Genomic DNA, 10,887 nt, shown 5'->3' with positions numbered 1-10,887 from the left:
TACATTTAATAGTTTAACTTTCAATTTGTACTGATATGTATATATATATAAAGTTTATGAAGTATGAATGAATATGCCTTGAGATATTTAAAGAAAGACAAGCAAGGTGTATTGTGTTGTAATTTTGATAATTGTTGGTATAAATGTCAGCTACACTGAGATTTATTGTATCATTCTGTTTTTTATGTTTGAAAAAATTTAACTCCTGTTCCTCAAATTTAATGGTTTGTAAGAGAAATTCCAGAATGGGCAAGACCAAACATAAGGGATGTGGCGGAAGGTGAGAGTGAGGGTGTGATGATGAGGAAATGAAGCAGAAGTTAGCACTAGAACACACACACACACACATACACACACACACACACCATGTTCACACACACACCATGTCCACACACACACCATGTTCCCATACACACGGAAAAAAAAACATTATTAACCCAAAGGAAAAAGAAATGTACATCATCCCCGGGATATTTACTAATTTAAACTGTATCTAACATAATAAACTGCTTTTCTGGATAACTATGTGGGCCATGGCAAACTACTGTTATCAGGACTTTGCTGAAGAGATAATGTCACACCAAGCAAGGTTAGATGTCTTTAGCTGATAAACGCTTTTGTACTGAGTCACACGAACATGTGAGACAAGCCATGCTGGCCTCTGGCATTCTTCTCCTCGATCACCTGTGGGCTAAAGGAAGAGGACAGCAAATCAGGAGCACTGAGAGAGACTTCAAAAGAAAAGTAGGGAAGGAGGAGGAGGGAAAGGAGGGAGGAGAGAGGAGGAGGGGAGAGGGAGAAAGGGAGGAAGAGGGAGAGAGAAGGGAGAAGGAAGGAGGGAAGGGAGAGAGGGAGGGGAGAATGGAGGGGGGAGGGATAGAGGGAAGGGAAGGGAGGCAGGGAGGTAGGGATGGAGGAGGGAGAAGGAAGAGGAGGATGGAGAACTGACTTAATGGATGCTGAGCATATGACCTAAAGTAAGAAAACAGGAACTCTAGTTCTTTCACTTTTACCTTATAGGATGAAGGTCATGTCATTTAAATTTTCCAATAATCAATTCCTCTATGACAAAACAGTTATGCTAAGAATTACACAAACATTCTATGAAGAGTGGATAACATGGGCATAATTTTCAACATGAATACTCTCTTCACCAACTACCCTTTTAAGAATGACATATTGTCCTTGGTGGTGCAAGTCTGAGGCAAGAGACTCATTATTTCAAAGCCTGTGCTAGAGAGTGGGTTCAAGGCCAGCCTGACCTCCTTAGTGAGACCTTGCCTCAGAATATCTTAAAAAGTAAAAAGAGATCTGGGGATATGGCTCCATGGTAGACTAGCATGTCTGAGGCCCTGGACTTCCTCAACAGCACCGTGAAGGAAACAAAGCAAAAACAAGACAATAAAAATAAGTTCCTCTCACACCTCAATTGCATACAACCCAACCTCCTTCACATGTCTTACCATGTCTCCAAGGCCTTATTGGATGCATCCTTGCCATTCTTTTGTCTCCTCTGGTACATACACGGCCTCATGACACTCTAACCATTCTGCACCTAAGATTACATTTAACTCATGAAAAGTTTTCCATTACAGTCTTCCCTTACTGGTAAATGTGCTCAGACTCCTGCCATAGACTTTCACACAGTTGCCTGTAACCTTCAACTTATCATTGTCTGTTCAGAGAGCCTTTACCCAACCCTCAAAGAGTTCTTTAATTAAAGTTCATATATTTTTGTTGGGGGAGAGGAATACACAGATGCTACCACATGACCTAGAAGTCAGAAGACAACTTGGCAGGAGATGGTTTTTTTCCTTCCACTATGTGGGAGCCAGGGAATGAACTCAGGTCATCAGCCTTGACCGCAGGCACCTTTATGCACTGAATCATCTCACTGGCCCTCATCCACAGAATTTTTAAAAGCATCATCCTATGTGTTTCAACAAAGTCCAGATGATAAATAGGAATTACTCTAGATAGCCATGTGCCTGCTTGATGATCTTCATTCCTTCTCGATGGAATTCAAATTGTGAAAATAGGAACCCTCTCTTATCTTCTTTTGTGCTGTGAATCCCTAACTCAGTGAATATTTGTTCACACATGAAAGAAATGGATTATTATTGAGCCCAGATTTGCCTAAACTAGAAGAGACCTGAGAAATAAAGGGACTTGTGAAGTTCACTAAGAGCAAGAGAACAGTGCCATCAGGAGATAGAGAATGAGACAGTGCTTGGTGACCACAGCCAGGAGAAAGGCTCCCCTCACTCATGTAGTGGGGGCATATTAACACATTAAATTTTATTTTTATGTTAGACTATACACAGTATATTACTATAATGGTATATGTATACACTTTTATGTAAATAAGCCCGAATATAGAAAAATAAGACTCTGGGTTATTTTACTTGTGGGGTTACGGGATCAAAAACCATTGGGAAATCTCTTCACCAAAGGGCTTTCCCATGGGAACTGAGGTACAAGTGACTCTGCTCATCAGTGTTGCTTTAAGCAGGTGAGGCAGGGTTGTGGCGGTGGGGGTGGGAGGAGTTATATGCTTGTGAGGTGCTCACACTATGTATCCCTGGGTGACCTGGAATCCACTGTGTAGACCAGACTGGCCTTGGACTCACACTGCTCCTCCTGCCTCTGCCTTCCAAGTGCCAGCATTAAAGATGTGTGCCACTAAGCCCAACTTAGGCAGCGTTTCTAATTCAAAAGAAAAGGGAAAAAGAAAAAACTGCTAAGATGGAGACTGGTCCCTTTCTTGAGAGAATGTCTATTCTTAATGACCAGGAAAACTCTTCTTTTTCAGCTTCTTTTTAAGAAATTATAGTCAAAATATTTAAACCCATATAAAAATAACTATCCAGTGTTAATACATGTCAACATATTGTCATATTTAAGGCTGTTTATAAAGAAACAACACATGACTGATAAAAATGGGAGTCTACATGTGACCAACTCCAGCTAAATCTATTAATAACTTTCTCTCAAAAGCACACACACAACACATTGCCTTTTCACTCACGTTTTTGAGAACTGTCTTTGTTCATAAATCTAGAACTAGTTAATTCTACTGAATACCAGTAGAGTGTTGCATTGTGTGCACGAATCTTCCAGGCATTCTTTTAGGGAAGGGCATTTGGCTTCCTTCAGATTCTGGCTGTGACTAGTGAGTTCCATAAACAAACCTTTATAGGATTTAAGAAAAACCCTTGTGTATTCTGTCAAGATATTTGATAATAAAAAATATAATTAGTTTGTATCTGCTAAGGTGTATACTATATATTACTCTTCGTTTTCAATACACATATTAAATTATTTTAATGGAAATATGAATATAAATAGGGAAAAAGAAGTCTAAGCTGCCTTACTTGCAGATTATGATTCCACATATAAGCAATCTGAAATACTCCACCAGAAACTCCTAGAACAAAGCAGCAAGATACAAAATTACACATATGTCTGGAGTCAGACAGACCCCAGACTTTCTCAGAGGCCCTGATAAAAGAACAAAGGGAACTTTAATTCCGTGTCCTTGTTCAGGAATGGATTCAAGCAAGGCCAGTCTAGGGTTGGAGCCAGTGCCTCCTCAAAAGAGTCAAGGTTACAACTTTTAGGGACCCTACCCATCTCTCTGGGCTGTGTTATCAGCCCTTAGGCAGCTGTGTCTGAGGTATCCTGTGTTCTCTCTGCCAACATCGTCTGTCTTAGCTCTCTGCTGACCTTGGCTGTTTTGCCCTTGCAAATAGTATATATGATGCTGCACTTCTTAATAAGTCATCAACTTATGCAAGACCTCAGGGTCCCAGCCATTGATTGCTTTTGTCTTCTTTTTTACTCATCATTTTTAGTTCTCACCCCTGGTCCTCCCACTTGACACCTTGACATTCAGGAACACTTATTCCTGATGGTTTGACACATAAAAATCAGAAGCCTTCATAATTACCAATAACAAACATACTGAGAAAGAAATCATATAAGCAATTCTATCCACAATAGCCTCAAAATATACCTTGAAATAAACTCAAATAAGAGAAATAAATGGTTTCTAGAGGTTGCTAAGAGATGGAAAAATTGGATTTAAAGAATTAATGTTTGAAAGTGGCCTGCCTTCATTCAGTAGCTGATGGAAGCAGAAGCAGAGATTCACAGCTAAACACTGAGTCGAACTCCTGGAATCCAGTTGTGGAGAGGAAGGCTTGATGAGCAAAGGAGTCAAGACCATGCTGGGGAAACCCACAGAAACAGCAGACCTGGACAAGTGGGAGCTCATAGACCCCAGTCTGAGAGCTAGGAAACCAATATAGGACCAAACCAGGCTCTCAGACTTTTAGGGACCCTACCCATCTCTCTGGGCTGTGTTATCAGCCCTTAGGCAGCTGTGTCGGAGGTATCCTGTGTGTCAACTAGGAGGCCTGGGAAGTCTATAGGACCTTTGGCAGTGGAACCAGGATGTATCCCTAGTGTACGAACGAATTTCGGGAGTCCATTCCCCATGAAGGGATACTCTCTTAGCCTAGATACACAGGGGAGGGCCCTGCCCCAAATGACTTGACAGACTTTTATGATCCCTCATGGAAGACCTCATTCTCCCTGTGGAGTGAATGGGTATGGGATAGGGGGCGGTGGGGGCATGGAAGGATGGGAGGGAGAGGGAAAAGAATTGATACATAAAATAAGATTGTTTCTAATTTAAATAAAATTTATGAAACGAAAAGAAAAGAAAGTGCACCCCTACAAAAACATTCTTCAGGTCTATTGCAATCTTCATCAAATCCCAATGCCATTCTTCATGGAAATTGAAAAAGTAATCTTAAAATTCGTATGGAACTACAGAGGTGATCCAAGCACTCCCGACCAAAATGAATCTCACTGACGGTAATTCCATGCTTGGTTTCAGCTACACTACAAAGTCACAGTAACAAACAGATGGTGCTGGCATAAAGCAGTCATTGACCAATGCAACAGACCAGAGCGGAAGACCCAGACATAAACCCATGCAACTACAGCTACATGAATTTTTATGAAGATACCAAAAAATACACACTGTGGAGAAAGATGTCACCAATTAATTATCCTGGGGAAAATAGGTGTCCATATGTTGGATAGTGAAACTAGATCCCTATACCTCAGCCTTTCAAGAAGTCAAATCCAAATGGACCAAAGACCTTGATGTAAACCCTTAAACTTTGAATCCCTAGAAAGGGAAAGTAGGGAAAACACTGAAAGATTCAGACATAGACAAGGACCTTCTGGATGGGACTCCAGTCACTCAGGAAACAATGTTAATAATAACTCACAATGGGAACTTTATGAATTGAAAAACCTCTGTGCAGCAAAGAAACAGCTGATTGAATGAAGAGACGCTCTACGGAATGGAAAAAAATCTCTGCTAGCTACTGACTAGTACGGGCTAAGCTAAACAGCAAGTTTTAAAATCACCTTATAAAAATATTTTCAGTAACTGCCAGTATCAGAAAATAAGAATACAGGTACAATGCTTTAGACCAAAATTAAAGTTTTAAATTAAATCATAAATGTCAATAAATAAATAAATAGATAAATTATAAATGTCACTCTCAAGAATTCCTGTGTGTGTCACCTTCCTGAGACATATTTCTTAGCATTTGTCACTTTCTGTTGACAACATCTTTGACTTAATTCTAGTTCCTTCGACTATAAATTCCAAGAAGCCAGAGATCTCTGTGTGCTGTGATCACTGTTGATCTCAAATACACAAAGAAGTACTGCCTGGCTCATACAGATAGTCAGTAAAGTGATGGCTGAGTTGACAATTCTGCTGTGGGGCAAATACAAAATCCTAATATTCATTTATTTTTAATTAGAGAAAATAAATTATCCTACTCAAGTTGGAAAATATAGATAGCAATCAGTCGAACAAACAAAATTCCTGAATAGGCTAGAGAGAAAGACAGTAAAGGTAGAAAGAAATGATTCTATTTTTAAGTTAAAAATAAATTAATAATCTTGATGAAAAATCTATAATGCATGAGCCTCCAATGAATCTAATGGATGAAAGTGGGAAGTCACAGACAAACTGAAATGGGAACAAAAAAAGTAGCTACTATAAAAGCTAAAAGGAAACTAATGAGCTATTATGGAGACTATTTAGAATTCTATGTCCCTGGATTTTAATATTAAAAATAAACAACTTTCTCTAAAAACATAAATTAATAATATTGACTTATAAACAAGATCTGAGTAGAGCAATATCCATCCTTTACCAAATTTATCTTAAATACAAAAGATTCCTAGGAGTCTTTTCCTATACAATTTCAAAAAAATGAATTTATATGCTATATGAGATGATTAAGGAACACTGGAAAAAATAAAACTGGGTTTGCATTGTACCAAGTGACCTTTCACCATTCACCATTGTTCTTTTTCTCGGGGCCTATAGACCCAGCGATTAATAAAAGCCCTAGTAATGAAGTCTATTGGTGGTATTGTGGGGGGAGAGTCCTTTTCCTCTATTGTTGGACTCCTTTTGCTAATCCAGCTGCACAAGAGAATATTAAATGACCAATTAAAGGAGAGGTCCTCAAGAATAGTTTATGATATGAGTAAACGCTTATGTTTTTCCCATCCAGTATCATTAGCTTCACAGTTGAAAGTTGTACATCTTTATTCTGCCAAATGCAGCATTTCTTAACCTGAAACTTCACCTTGATTTCGTGTTGCCTGTTGTTCATTGGTAGCAGGTAGTCTCCAGGAATCTGTTGAATGGTCTAAAATGCTAAGGAAAGGCTGATAAACCATTTTAGTCATGGAGTTCCCCAATTTGAAGTGCTAGTCATGATTTGTTATGGTTTGACTGTGCTTCCTCCCCAGTTCAGATGTTGAAGCTTAATGGCTATTGTAATAGCATTAGGGGATATTTAGCAGGTGGTTAGATATGTGAATTGGTAAGAGAGATGACAAGAAGATGTCCACTCCTTCCACCATTTGAGGACACCTGACATCTTATGTGAAGATGTCATCCAAGAAGGACAAGTTCCCAAACACACAGACACTGTAGGTCCTTGATCTTAGCTTCCCAAGCCTCCAGAATGTGATCAATAAACTTCTGTTGTTTTTAAACATCCCTTATAAGACACTGTTTTGGTAGCACAAATGTAATGATGTGTTTTCACAAAACCCCATCACATCCTGATTGGCACATTTTAAAAAGTTATACAGAGTGCTGGAAAGATGTAGATTAGTTTATCTTAGACAATGCCTAAGTTAATACCATGAAGTTCTCAGTTAACCTTGGTATTATTTGTGTTTCTCCTTCAATTAAATAATAGTATCAGAAAGAGCAAGACCCTTTTTTCTCACTCATATTAAAGAGTGGGCAACAAGCCCTTCTGCTTCTAGATTAAAATTGTGGCTTCTTCCTGTGTCCTTCCTGTGAAATTTTTCATATTTTCCATTATTTGTACACCATTCCAGTTTACATAACATATGCCTGTTACAGTTTGTACTTGGCTGTGTTTGCATATGCAATTTGTGTCCAAGTTAAATAAAGCCAGTTAGTGGCAAGTGGAGTGTTCTATTAAATAGAAACATTGTAATTGAAAAGTTGATTTTGTGGAAAGTCAGGGTATCTGAAGAGTTAACTTTACCTTGACTAAAGGATGACATTTATTTAATGGGTTTATAGACAATTATGGTCCCTATTCTTTGGGTAGTGTATGGATACTGATATACAAGTAGCAATTTCCTCTTGATTAAACATCCCATCTGGATCCAGGCTTCTGAACACTCAGGATACAAGCAAAAGTGACAAGGCTCAGAAAATAAACAACTGACAAGTCCCGGGAAGTTTCTGAAACTTACAAGGGCACAAAGCCCTTCTCCAATGCTTTGTAACCATTAACAATTGCTAGAGTGAGGAGACTTTCTGATTTGTGTCTGTGAGTTGTCCAGAAGGTTTCATGGATTCAATTTCATTAATTGTCACCAGGCTGTAATGGACTTTTAGATGATGCAGGCTGTCTTTGAGTCACACACAGTCCTCTAAGTAATTCCTTGTCCATACTCTTGTAAATAATCCCAATAAACACACTGGTTCACCAGAGTTGGGCCTTGGTGGAATCATTTCTTTGGTCTGTCGCTGGTTCCCCTTCTGGGGTGAATAGATATTAGTTGCTGTCTCCACTGGAAAAATCATAAAGCAAAGTGTGGCATCTTGTCACTAACCTGTCACTTCAGGACTTGGGAGGTTATTCTTTTTCATAATAAAATGAAAAAATAGCACCAGTATTGTGACCAAGAAAACAGCACAAGACAGGAACATTTGACGCTTTTCCTTTGCCTGACCGGTGTCATAGTCATGCTGTGCATGGTGTAAACAATCTGGAGGATGAAGTCCAGGAACTGGGGACTTACCCAAAGGTGAGCATACATTCCTATTGTCTACATGTTGTCTACAGCACAAACACTCAGAGAGTAGCAACAATACAATACTGTCCCTCACTTTTCAGGGGAAAAGGAAGAGAGAGAGAGGGAGGGAAGGAAGGAGGGAGGGAGGGAGGGAGGGAGGGAGGGAGGGAGGGAGGGAGGGAGGGAGGGAGGGAAGGAGGGAGGGAGGGGTGAGCATATACTGGATCTGTTTTTAAGATTGCACGTAAATGACCCAATTCTCCACTTTCTCTGTTTAGTAGAGACCCAGCTTCCACTTGTCCTGTGGGAATGGATGTCCCATCTTTATTTGATTCTTGCAGCCCCTATTTCGGAATGCTACTGAACTCTAGTGGGCTTCTTGCTAGGAACACATGCTCAACTGTGTTTGCTTTTCCTTCCTCATTCTAATCCTTGCCGGTTCCTCTGACTCACTCTCCATCCCCTCAGTTCATAGACCCCAGTCTCATTCTCTTTAGGAAGAAGTCATCACCACGTTAATCTGGGAGTGACAAGCTTACTTGCTACTAGCTGCTCTGTGTGGGAAACTGGGAGAGGCCCCATTGGCACAGCCTCCTTTAAATACACTGTCATTATCCTGGTAATTAGCTCAGACTATTTTCCCACTGCATGCTTGCCCTGCTGGGATGTCGCTAAAGCCCTAGGGAAGGAGCTGCTCTTTAGTGTGTGGTGCTCCAGCTCGTACTTCAGGTTTTCAGGTTACTCCTTCTCTGTCCAGACAGGCGAGTCTGGCAGAAATGAGGATGGCAACGAATAAGGGAAGAAATCAGTGATGAAGCATTGGGCATCTAGAAAGGGCAGAACTGAGAACATAAAATAGCCATTCTATTTACTATGCTAAATGGAAAGAAGATTGAGTACAGAGCAGAGGCAGACCCAAATAAACTATCCCAGTGTCTGGCCTGGGCTCAACCACTTATTGCATTCAATGGATGTCTATTAGTAACACTAGCAGCTCCTACTCAGAAAAAGATGGCATTGAAATGCCCCACGCGCAAATGCTGCTCATGTGGACAGAGCAAGCGGGTGACCTGAAGGGACATGTAAACACCCCGCGATCTCCCTCTCTTCCTTGTGATTATCACATGCACTTCCTAGTTCATAATGCAAGAGCACGCTGCACCAGCAGCCCAAATCCCCACTCATCTTTTCACATTCCTAGGAGATTAAAGAGGGAAATGAACAGGGACCGAGCTGTGTCAGGCGCTAAGCCAAGTACTGTAATGCATTGTTTCATCTAATTGCCCATGGAAGGATAGAAGAAATTGACTCAGTGAAAGTAAGTACCTTGACAATGTCGTAGGGCTGAGACTCAAACTCAGACCCGCCTTGCTGTCCGGCCCTCTCCTTACACCATGTCACTGCGCAAAAAGGAAGGGGGAAAATGCATGATAGCCAGTAATTAATTTCATGCCAGAAACCATTGAACATAATATAGTGCCAACACACAAACAGTCCTACCTCACCCCCACTCTCTTCTGGGGCTTTTTCAGTGTCATAGATTCGTGGGGGACTTTCAGAAAACTGACAACTTATGGCTGTAACTTTCTGTCCATCTCTGGACTCCCTCCATTCTGGCGAGAAAGCAAATTTTAAAAGCCTCCTATTTCTCTCCCTCTGAATTTGAGTGAGGTCCTCTATTATTTTCTGCTGTCAAACTCAGACAAACTTATATTACTTCATTAGGTCACTGGCTATGATTTATGTGTCTCCTAGGTGGAGTGATTGCAGGATAAGGGAGTGAGAAGACGCATCATCCCCAGAGAGGGCTGAGCTCACCATTAATGCTAGCCTGTGTGTCCTGTACTTGACAGTTACTAATGCAACTCCTGCCTCCTGCGGAGTCCAGTGTCTGTTCTGGAGAAGACAGTTCCAGGCACAGCGCTATGGCAGCAGTGACTGTCCAGACATGCCAACAGTTTCCATATTTGGAGGACAGAGTGCTGTAGCAATTCCCTCACTGACCACCCTCCAAGGTACCACTCAGGAAACCCAAATGGCCACTGTGAGCCTGACACTGCATGTAAAATGGTCGGCATAATCTGGCTCCCACCACACTCAGGTTCAGCCTGTTTCCAGACAGGCAATGGCTGCCTTTAACGGCTTATCTGCCAGCACCTGCTTCTCTTCATCACCCTTCATTGTGTTATAACCCTACAGAGCCAGCGAGCTACACATCCCGACCACTTGTTCTCCGTAACAGCTGTCTTCAGTGGACAAATGCAGATGTTAAGATATATAGTAATTTCTTTGTATTAATTAGGGTAAGTGAAGTCACATTACAGTAACAAGGAACCACTGAACAGCAATGTCTTACAAAAAAAATGCTCATCTTCCATTTGTATTAAATTGTGGCCAGCATCTCGGATTGGCATCTTGTGTTCACTCTAAGATCCAGACTAGTAGGGCCATCCCCTGAGATCAAGACATGTGCATCAGGGTAAAACGGGAGCTCAT

The 10,887-nt window shown here is 40.9% G+C and overlaps 1 long non-coding RNA gene across 1 annotated transcript; it reads right to left on the bottom strand.

Moving 5' to 3' along the window:
- Positions 1-469: 469 nt before the first annotated feature.
- LOC121142670 lies at positions 470-9,792 on the bottom strand. The gene is made up of 4 exons (XR_005879698.1): positions 9,718-9,792; positions 3,375-3,427; positions 1,464-1,555; positions 470-691 (listed from the first exon to the last, which is right to left on the bottom strand). It is a non-coding gene; the product is annotated as an uncharacterized LOC121142670 (long non-coding RNA).
- Positions 9,793-10,887: the final 1,095 nt, after the last annotated feature.

This window comes from Mesocricetus auratus, unplaced genomic scaffold (assembly GCF_017639785.1).
Source record: "Mesocricetus auratus isolate SY011 unplaced genomic scaffold, BCM_Maur_2.0 Super-Scaffold_100010, whole genome shotgun sequence".
NCBI lineage: Eukaryota > Metazoa > Chordata > Mammalia > Rodentia > Cricetidae > Mesocricetus > Mesocricetus auratus.
Note: the sequence above shows the minus strand (reverse complement) of the source record. Positions and strands in the feature narration are given on the sequence as shown.